The following is a 9836-nucleotide window of genomic DNA, read 5'->3' as shown; positions in this document are numbered from 1 at the left end:
GACTTAGTCCCCACCACGCCATCGCTACGCGAAAACACTCGACCGGAACACGAAGGCAGCATTTCTAAACCTCGAAACCTTTTATGTTATTTATTTTTTACCACTCGCTCACGGCTCATCAAAAGTGTGGCAGAAATATTTTTGAAGTGCGCCTTTCCTTCTACAGGTAAACTCTTGTCTTGAGGCTCGCCAAGCGTTATATAAAAAGGGAAACGTCACTGGGCACCTTAAAGCACTTTCGCAATCCCCTAAGCGTAAGATAGCTTACCAGAAGCTTTTCTAGTTAACCTCCCTGCCCTCTGTCCTTCTCTTTCTTTCCTTCCTAGCGCTCCTGTATGCGTTCGGACAGACACTACTGTTTAGTTTACGACGAACGAAGCTATGTCCGACATGGCACGTCGTCTAAATTTGTTCAGGACCAACTGAACCGTACATTTTTAAGACGAATATTGAGCAAACGAAAGCCGGCATTTGCTCAGCATATTCACGAAACAGTCATGTTCAAAAAATGAAGGCGGCAGCTAGGACGTGAAGCTGGTAAAATGTTCAAATATTTCACAGTAAACTGGGTGCTGTTCATCTGTTTACTTTCATTTTTTTTCCTTGGACATTTCTCCTCTGTCCGCAGAGTGTGTGCTGCTGGATGCAGTAGCGCAGCTAGAAATCTTCTTCGTCTGCAGGGGTGAGGGGAGGGGGAGTTCAACCATACTTTATGTGTGTTCGTGAGTGCGTTTGTATGTGTGCGTGTATGTACACACATGCAAAACTAAAGAAAAAAAGGCAGCTTCGAACTAGTGGTGCCAAGCCTGAAGGAAGTGCGTAGCTGTGCGGCCTTCTTTGTTTCTCTTCAGTTTAGGCTACTCTTCTGTCTTTTTCTTTCTTTACGTTCTATCTACATTTTTTTCCTCTCGTTATTTCTGTTTATTTATTTCCCTCTGTATCTGGTTGCTTCTCTTTCTTGCTCTTTCTATTTTTCTTCCTTATTTTCCCTTTCTTTTTTCTCTGTCTACCTATTTCTCGCTTTCTCCCTCTTTCTTTCTATCTTTTTTCTCTCTCTATTTCTTTCTCGTTCTATGATCTCTCTCTCACTGTTTCTCTCTCTTTCTACATTTGTTTCTCTCTTATCTCTCTCTTGCTCATTCTGTCTATGACATGCCTTACTCTCTCCCGTCCTCCTTTTCCTTCTCCTCATCCTCACATCTCTCCTCCTCGCACCCACTTCCCTTTCTCACTCTCTTCTTTTTTTTTGTCACGTTCACTTTCTCTCACTCTCTCTCTCTCTTGCTCTTTCTATATTTCTTTCTCTTTCTTCCTTTTCTTTCTCTCGCTTTCGCGCTCGCTTGCTCTTTATTTTTGTATTTTTCTGTCTGTGCATTTCTTTCTCTCCCTTTTTTAAATACTTTCTCTGTCTCTCTTTCTTTTTTTTCTGACTTTCTTTGTCTCGGTTTCTCTCTTTCTCAGTCTTTCTATGTTATGCTTTACTCTCTCCCGCCCTCTTCACCCTCTCATCTCTCCTCCTAACCTTCACTTCCCTCCCCCCCCCCCCCTTCGCTATTCTATACTATACAGGACTATTCTAAAGCTCTGCTAGCGTGCCGGTTACTCCCTGTGGTATTCGCTTCCTTCCCACAGATACAACAGGTTTCCCCTATGACATGGTTATGCTGGTATGCATGCACAGCAAATGCACAACGAGAATGGTCGTGCAAAATGCTGATCTAGAAGGTCGTTGGCTAAAGTGCATTTAATCGAATATGCAATATGTTTAAGAGAAACCTATCGAGTTCACGAAGAACCACCAATATGGATGTCTATGTTAGATGAACTGGTTTCATTGAAACGGTTTTGAATACTCGACAGGTTGACCTTTCTAAATAGCACCATCATTGTTATGCGCGTTGTTTGTATTTTGTGTGTTGAATATGTATGTTTGTGGCATGAACTTGAAAACTATGCGTAATAAATAAAAAAAAGAAGCCGAAATAGCAGAGTGCTTATGATGCTCGCCTTCGGATCGCGGGAACGCAGGTTCGAATCCCGCCTCGGCACTCTTTCTTTCTTTCTTTCTTTCTTTATGTCTCTCTCTCTCTTGCTCACTTTCTTTTCCTTTCTCTCTTTCTCTCTCTGTACTCGTTTTCTTGCCGATCAGGTTATTGTATCCCTCGCCGGAGAACTCGCCGCACGTGTTCTGCGAGCGAAGCTGAAGATAAAGACGACGACGAAGAAGAAGAGGACGAAGAGAGCGCGTGCCGATTCATGATGATGATCATTACTGTTTCCGACAGACAAATTACGGCGAGCTTCAACGGCACCGCTGAAAAATTTCTTCCTGCCCCCTCCCCCCCTGGCTACGCCAGTGGCTGGCTGACATAATGAAACCCCTGCACCGCATGCGATGTTCGGCACAACGTGAGATCTGGTTGCGTTCCGCAAACTGTAACGGAGACACACTAACGAGAAGAAAAACCTCAGCGCGTGGATGAGGCCTGCGTAATAAGCAACTCTGTTCTGCAAAAACCGGCAGAGCGGACGAGAATTGTGGTATTGCGCTTCACGCTACCTGACCGGAGGCGGAATCAGTTGGCAGTTCCAGTATCAGCGGTTCTATTTAAAAGGGCCCTAAACCGTCCCTGGAGCGAGGAGAGCGGGAGCGAAGGGAAGGGGAGCGGGTGGAGCCGTAAGTTCGGCGCAAAGTTTAGTTCTTTGGCAACGAAACACCTTTTCGTCTTTCGAAAAAGCGTCCCCGATTGGTCTTACTGACAAAGAATTACCTCCGTCCCTAATCTGTCAGCGCTTCTTAGGTTCATCTTAACGCTTCTTAGGTTTTCTTTAGATCACTTGAAGCATGCGCTGTGGGAAGTCCATGATAACTTCCCCCTCCTCACAAACCCTGGTATTCTCTCCCCGTTCTCTTCATCTCTACACATCAGGCCCGTAGCCAGGGGGGGGGGGGAGGGGGGCTCTTTCCCTTGGCTACGGGCCTGCTACACATATATACCTTTTCAAAAGTATATATGTGTACAGGCACAGAAAACTAAATAACAGTGCTTGTTCTTTGTTCCTTCCTTGTCCATACTTAATTCACACATTTCTTTTTCACCGATGTATTCTTACAGACAAGCTCGCATTTCAGTACCTTTCGAGTAGCCTTCTTTTCGAACAACGTCCGCCGCGGTGAAGCAGTGGCTACGCTGCTCGGCCGCTGACCCGAAGGTCGCGGGTTCGATCCTGGCCGCGGTGGCCGCATTTCTATGGAGGCTAAATGTAAAAGGCCCGTGTACAGTGCGATGCCAGTGCACGTTAAAGAACACCAGATGGTCGAAATTTTCGGAGTCCTCCACTACGGCGTGCATCATAACCATATCGGAGTCTTGGCACGTTAAACTCGAGATATTATTTATTATTATTATTATTATTATTATTATTATTAGTGATCAGTGATCTTGGTGTTGTTGTTGACAGCGCGTTAAACTTTACTTCTCACGTTAAGCGTGCTGCTATGCGGGGCCTTCGTTCTCTCGGATGTGTTTGTAGAATATCTCGAGAATTCAAGTCTCCCATGGCCCTACACAAATTGTACACGGCAATATGTCTTCCGCAACTTGAGTATGCGTCCGTGATATGGAATGGCATTGCTCAATCCAGCGGTAACACCATTGAACGAGTCCAGAAAAAATTCCTCAGCATATATAACCATCGCTTTGCTAAAAATGACTCTGGATCTCGTTCAAATACTGCTGAATTATCATCACTGCCATCACTTCACTGCCGACGAAATCGCTCTGATCTCTTATTTCTTTACAAGCTAGTCCACGGTATCATATCCTGCCCTGTACTTCTCAATTGTGTAAATTTTCGAATTCCGCGTAAGTTAACCAGAGAGAACAGACCGTTTCATGTACCCGCCTGCTTCTTCCAACACTCTACCGTTCACAGAATACAAAGTCTCTATAATTGTTAATTTTCTTGATCTTGACGTTTTTCATAGCCCACAATCATTGTTTTTATCCGAGCTTTGCACTGTTTGACATAGTGTGGCACAATGTACAAAGTCTTCCCTTCTCAGTCTTTCCACATAGTTGTATATATGTAATCTAATTTTTTATGCCCCGTCAATATTTCTCGTGTTGTCTTATTTTACTCCTCCCCTTTTGTGTTCATTTCTCTTTGTCTACGTGTTTTTGCTCTTTTTATTTCTGAAAACTGTCTGTATTGTATTGTTTATTTTTATTGTTTTTTTTTGCGTGCGCCAGCACAAAGACCTTACGGTTGTTCCTGGGCACGTTAAATAAATCATTGATTGATTGATTGATTGATTATTATTATTATTATTATTATTATTATTATTATTATTATTATTATTATTATTATTATTATTATTATTATTATTATTATTATTATTATTATTATATTCCTGCTTTGGCGGCATGCACATTGCACTATAATGTTTGTAACTTTGTAAGCTTCTCGTATGAAGCACAAGATTTGCTCGACCGACTGATGCGCGTCCTCTTCGGCATAAATGGTCGCACATCAAAACAGAACTAACAAACCCTTAAGCTGGGTAATATGCTGAAGCACCACGATGTAAGCCTCCGCTACGAATACACGCAAGAAACAATCTGTTCACAACACGTTGGTCTGGGTGTGGTTTAACCCTCTCATGCATGAATTAAATCCAAAAGATACAAAAATTATTTTTGTCCTAAAAGTATTGCTAGAGGTCACAAAGATCATGAAAAAATTTATTTCAAGTAATTAAAAGCCTCTGTATCAGATTTCTTATGTGTCCCCATATGAGGACAACATGCCGTAAGCCGATATGAGTCCTTGGTATTAGTACACATGAAATATATCTAGAACGCTGAAAGAAACAATTACATTTCAAACTGAAATGCTGACGATCGGTCTTGCATATTCGCCTATGCGCTGTGGAGGCTCTTGTGAGCTCAGAGCAGATCTTCTGAGCTGCTGGAAGTTCCAAGGTCGTTTAGTAGCTGCACCCAGTGATGCGCCTCGAAATATTCATCAGAGTCAGATGAGCGGCCCAAGAGAGCATCGATTTCTTCACCTGGACAGTCCTCTCTTAGAAGACATCTTAAAAAAATATCGTTTTTCCAATGGTCTACGGAAGTGCGAGACTTATACGCATCCAAAAACTCCAGCAAAAGCAGACTCAACCGCACACGTAAAGTGCGGGAATATACAAGCGCTTTCAGCTCAGGCCTGGCTTTCTGAGGGCGCGTTTTTATTTGGTGGCGCTGCGGATGAGTCTACACCTTTCATGCATAATGTCCCCACTTGAGGACACTTGTTCTATTCCTTATACAGAGCCCATAGCCGAGAAAAAAAAAAAAAACGTCAACAAGAGGAGCTGGTATTCTTGTACAGTTGTTCTATCAACCCATATTTTTATAGTTCAAAAGCACCATAGCCTGTCGAGCAATTATTTTTTGTTTTTCGCGAACATTCAGTGACCTCAAACAAGCCTACTCTCCGTGAGAAGCTGCAGCTGCAATAAACATGGACAGCAAGCACCATCTGTGAAGCAAGTTAGGAACGTTGGTGGGTTCTCAATTAAGGACACCATGCGGCTAATGACTCGCTACAAGTAACTGCACAATTTTTGTAGTAGGATAAATAACTGTCCTCATATGAGGCCCGTATGCATGAGAGGGTTAAAGGCGCAGTGAAGAATCAACACACACACACACACACACACACACACACACACACACACAAACGCGCGCGCGCGCGCGCTCACGCACACACATAAACACGTGATTTAGCAAAATTCAAGAAGTTTAGGAGCTCTGGAACAAAACCTTACGTAATAAAGTGCTTACCTTTTAAATTTAATTGAAAAAGCAAGCGCTCGTAGTGATACACTACAGCGGGAAATTAATCGCCTGCTATATTCAGGTCCTATACAAACAAAGAAATTAGAGCTCGTAACAAAATAACAAAATCCTCAAGAGTAAAGATTAACTAGTAGTTTTGATGAATATTTCACTACTCTTGTCTAAAGTAGCACATCACATACCGATAAGCGTTGCATACTGCAATTCATGGGCATAGCAAATGTGAAATCTGTTTTTCTCAATCCAACAACTCATGAGGAAATACATTCGACTTTTATGGGCCTTAAATGTATATTATGTCGTGGCTGTGCGAGCGACGCGAGCGAAGACACGAGAGTTGGGGGAGCGGCGCGCTACACGCGGGCGCAGCGAGTGAAGTCACCCTTTGTCTTACCCTCAAACGAAACAAAGGGTACAGTATACTACTGTAGTCTATTGTTCTACATGTACGTACACCTCAAACCCCGTCTTCCCAGTTCTTGCGGCGACACTATAATGTATGCAGCGAAGTTATAAGGTTAAAGGTATCTAATGTGACCCTTAATTGATCCTAATTGAGTATTACATGTGGTAAGTATACTCCTTTTTATCCCAACGCTTGGGGACTAAGTACCCGCCAAACGTCGCCTTCCTATCCAGACGCCTATTATGATCGACTGTCTGCAAATGTGTCCAATACACATAGCATAATTCTAAGACAGTTGATATTACATTCCCAGGAAGAAAATAAAGTAATATGGCGTTCTGGATTAGTTTTCTTATCAATCCTAATTAGCGTGTAATTAAATGTTTACTTAATCTGCAGTCAGTCATGTTCTATTTTTACATAAAACAAATGAAGTAGTAGGCTCGAAATCCCTACGCAATTTCTTTTTGGTTGTGTTCATTTAGAGCAAAGAAAAACAACAGTTTTAAAGTTAGTCTTGGAAAGCGGCTCGTCGAGCGAGCCGTCGAGCTTCGTAGTGCCTTCATCAACGTTGTCGGCTGCTGTGCAGAAGGCTCAATTCATCCTATGCGCATTGCATCTTGCTGTTTCTTGGCCACTAGTCCGAAGAACTGGCGGGAAAAAATATTTGGAGGGGTCTTGAGCTTTGCCTTGAAGAGTAGAACGCAATAGGGTAATAACGCTTTCTCAGTTGCTAGCCTGCTTCGGTTCTCGGTGGATGCCTCAACCGTCCTGCAAGGAAGCGAACGTCTGCGCACGTAACATTGGCTGTTTCAAACTATCCTAGAATACCTACTGCAAGTGCAGTTGCGAAGTGCCCACTACGTCATAATTCTTCCTTTTGCGAATCGGCTGAGAGCCCACTACGCGTCCTTAAGGAGACACGCGAACCTACGCAGCTGCTCACTATGTTGATGCGTTTGCTGCTGCTGATGATGATGATAAAATACGTCTGAGCGCTTTGTAATGTGTGGGCCTTTAAAGCACCCACACGTTGCGCAATTTACATTTTTTGACGCCTGGCGCGATTCTACGCTTCTGCCACACAATATTGCATGCGTGAAGGAGACTCCTCCCACTACATGACATTCCTATAGCGTTTTTTTTTTAAGCCGTTTCAAGCAATGGCGTGGCTCTGTGGTACGACTCGTGCTTGCCACGCAGGAGGCCTGGCTTCGATCCTTACTCGAACCGAAGATTTTTAATATTTATTTCATTTGCATCTTTCTCGATTTTTCGCTCACAACCAACGACGCCACGCCGACACCAGAATGTCCGCGAAACGAGCTCTTCAACGCTATCGCGTTAAACCAAGTTGCGTCCACATATGTGGAAGTTGCGCCTCAAGGGGCTATGTTTACTTACGGCGGACCAATAGGCACATTTCTGTGCTCTGAGTCTAAGTGCTCCTTTTAATTATCTTTTGCTAGCGCTATTACTACCTTTATATAAGGTTGTTTTTTTTTCCTGACTTTCACACTATTTGGGCTCACGAGAGTTCAACCTCTCCACTATAGCCTTTTGTCGCTAAGCAGCTAACGTCATAAAAGCCGAGTTTCCTCAGGTTCCCCGAGATGGCGGTAGCCTTCCACGCTGGAGCACGATGAAACAAGCAATAACAAGTCCGCGTCCGCGCACTTCCAGGACCACGTGTCCAGGACGCGTGCCTACATCGGGGTAATATCAAAGAATTAATGAAATAATAGGAAAGTCATAGGACCGTCACATTTTGTATAAAACGATTTATACTGCCCCTGGAAAAGTGTCTTCTCCGCAGTGCAGTTGTGTTAAGGAGTGAAGCTGACTTTTAGGGGATTGGTGTTAGCTTAGCTTCTTTAAGCTAGCTTGCCCGTATAGTACCTTGCAATAAAGCCTACGTGCACCAATACTTTGCATACTTGTTGGGTCATACTGAAACCTAAATTTGCTGCGCAAGGAGAAAGAAGGAAGAAGGGAGACAGGATAGAGCGCGGACAACCAACTGTCTATCTTGAGTTAGAGAAGCCAAAATGTAGACGTGCATATCACTGCGCCGTCACAATGCGCACAAAACCAACAATCTTTTAAGATCAGCATCGCAGATAACCACCATCGAAGCATAAAACATGCACCGCACTTATAACAAGCGCCACAATCGTTTTCGAAGTTATCAAAAATTACCCACTGCATACTTCTCAAGCAGAATTTTTAACAAGAAAGTTTTATGCCGGGGTCCACCAAGACTCCAGTGACGTATTTCCGTCACGGAAATGACGTCGAAAAAAGGCACGCGATCAGATGACAATGAAAAGGTTCCGTCAACGGGAGTCGAACCCACGACCTCTCGGTACGCTACAAGATGCTGGGCACGAGAGGCGTAGCCAGAAATCTTTTTCGGGGGCTGTGGGGGGTCAATGATCCTTTTTGTATGTTCGTGCGTGCGTTTGTGTGCGTGTATATATACACACATAAAATCGAAAAATTTCGGGGTGGGGTTGAACCCCCCCTCCCTCCCCTTCTGGGCGCGGTATAGGGAAGTAATGCATCATGACCGTGGCTTTCGCAATTAGCTCCTGCAACGCATCATTTCTACGCGTCCGTCCCATTCGGCGCGTTTCCAATTGGAGTAGTGCAATTTTGTCATCGCCTTAACACACCGCGAGGTGGCGTCCTTAGCCCAAGCGTCGGCCTCGCTCATAGCATCCATCTATACCAAAAATAGCTCTGCGACTCGCCTGCCTCGCCTGGCTGTAACACCGCGTTTCCCGCTTACGCTCGCCCCAAGAAAAATCACGGCCGGGATATAGAGGGGAGACCACTGGGGGAGACACGACGCGCGTTGCGCTTCCCTCTAGTCTGGCCGTGGTGTTCAATAACTCTTTAACATGCTGCGGGATGGCGACGTTAGCCCAAGTTCTGCGTTCAATCAGCGACACACTTCTGGCTGTCACACCGCATTTTCTCATAAAACTCTCGCCGTTAACTATATACTACAACTACCACAAGGGTTTGTTTAATCATTGATCATGGACGTTAGTCGTCGGGATAAAGATATACCACCAAGTGTCAACGTGGCTGCGTCCACGTTATACTGTGCTGTAGCTGCCAAACACCAATAGACATTTGCACGCTCTCTTATATCAATGTCTTATATCAATGCCTATAGAGTATATTGACTTCTCGAGCTCAAAAAACTTGGACCATCTCCTCGAAGGGAACCCTGATGGGATGCGAAGCAGCAGCGGTGCGCACGGCGTTGACCCGGTTGAAACGGGCGGCGACGCGGGTGCTGGAAGAACGGTTTGAAGCGAAACTCGGTGTAGCGTTTACTCGAGTAAACGTTTGTTTGAAACGCAAAGACACGGGAGGCGGGTTGGGTTTCGTGTAAGTTTCATTAAAGCGTTTGGCAAGACTTCATAGTCGTTCTTTCTTCAGAGTCGAGACACGGGCGCTGGACCGGAGCAGGCGCGCGTTTCGCCTTGACTACCACGGGTGAAGCGAGAGAGAAGTGACACGTTCAGTGGTGTTGCGAGCGGGCGGAGCAGCCGGCA

Source organism: Rhipicephalus sanguineus, chromosome 1 (assembly GCF_013339695.2).
Source record: "Rhipicephalus sanguineus isolate Rsan-2018 chromosome 1, BIME_Rsan_1.4, whole genome shotgun sequence".
Taxonomy (NCBI): Eukaryota; Metazoa; Arthropoda; class Arachnida; order Ixodida; family Ixodidae; genus Rhipicephalus; species Rhipicephalus sanguineus.
This window is presented reverse-complemented; position numbering follows the sequence as displayed.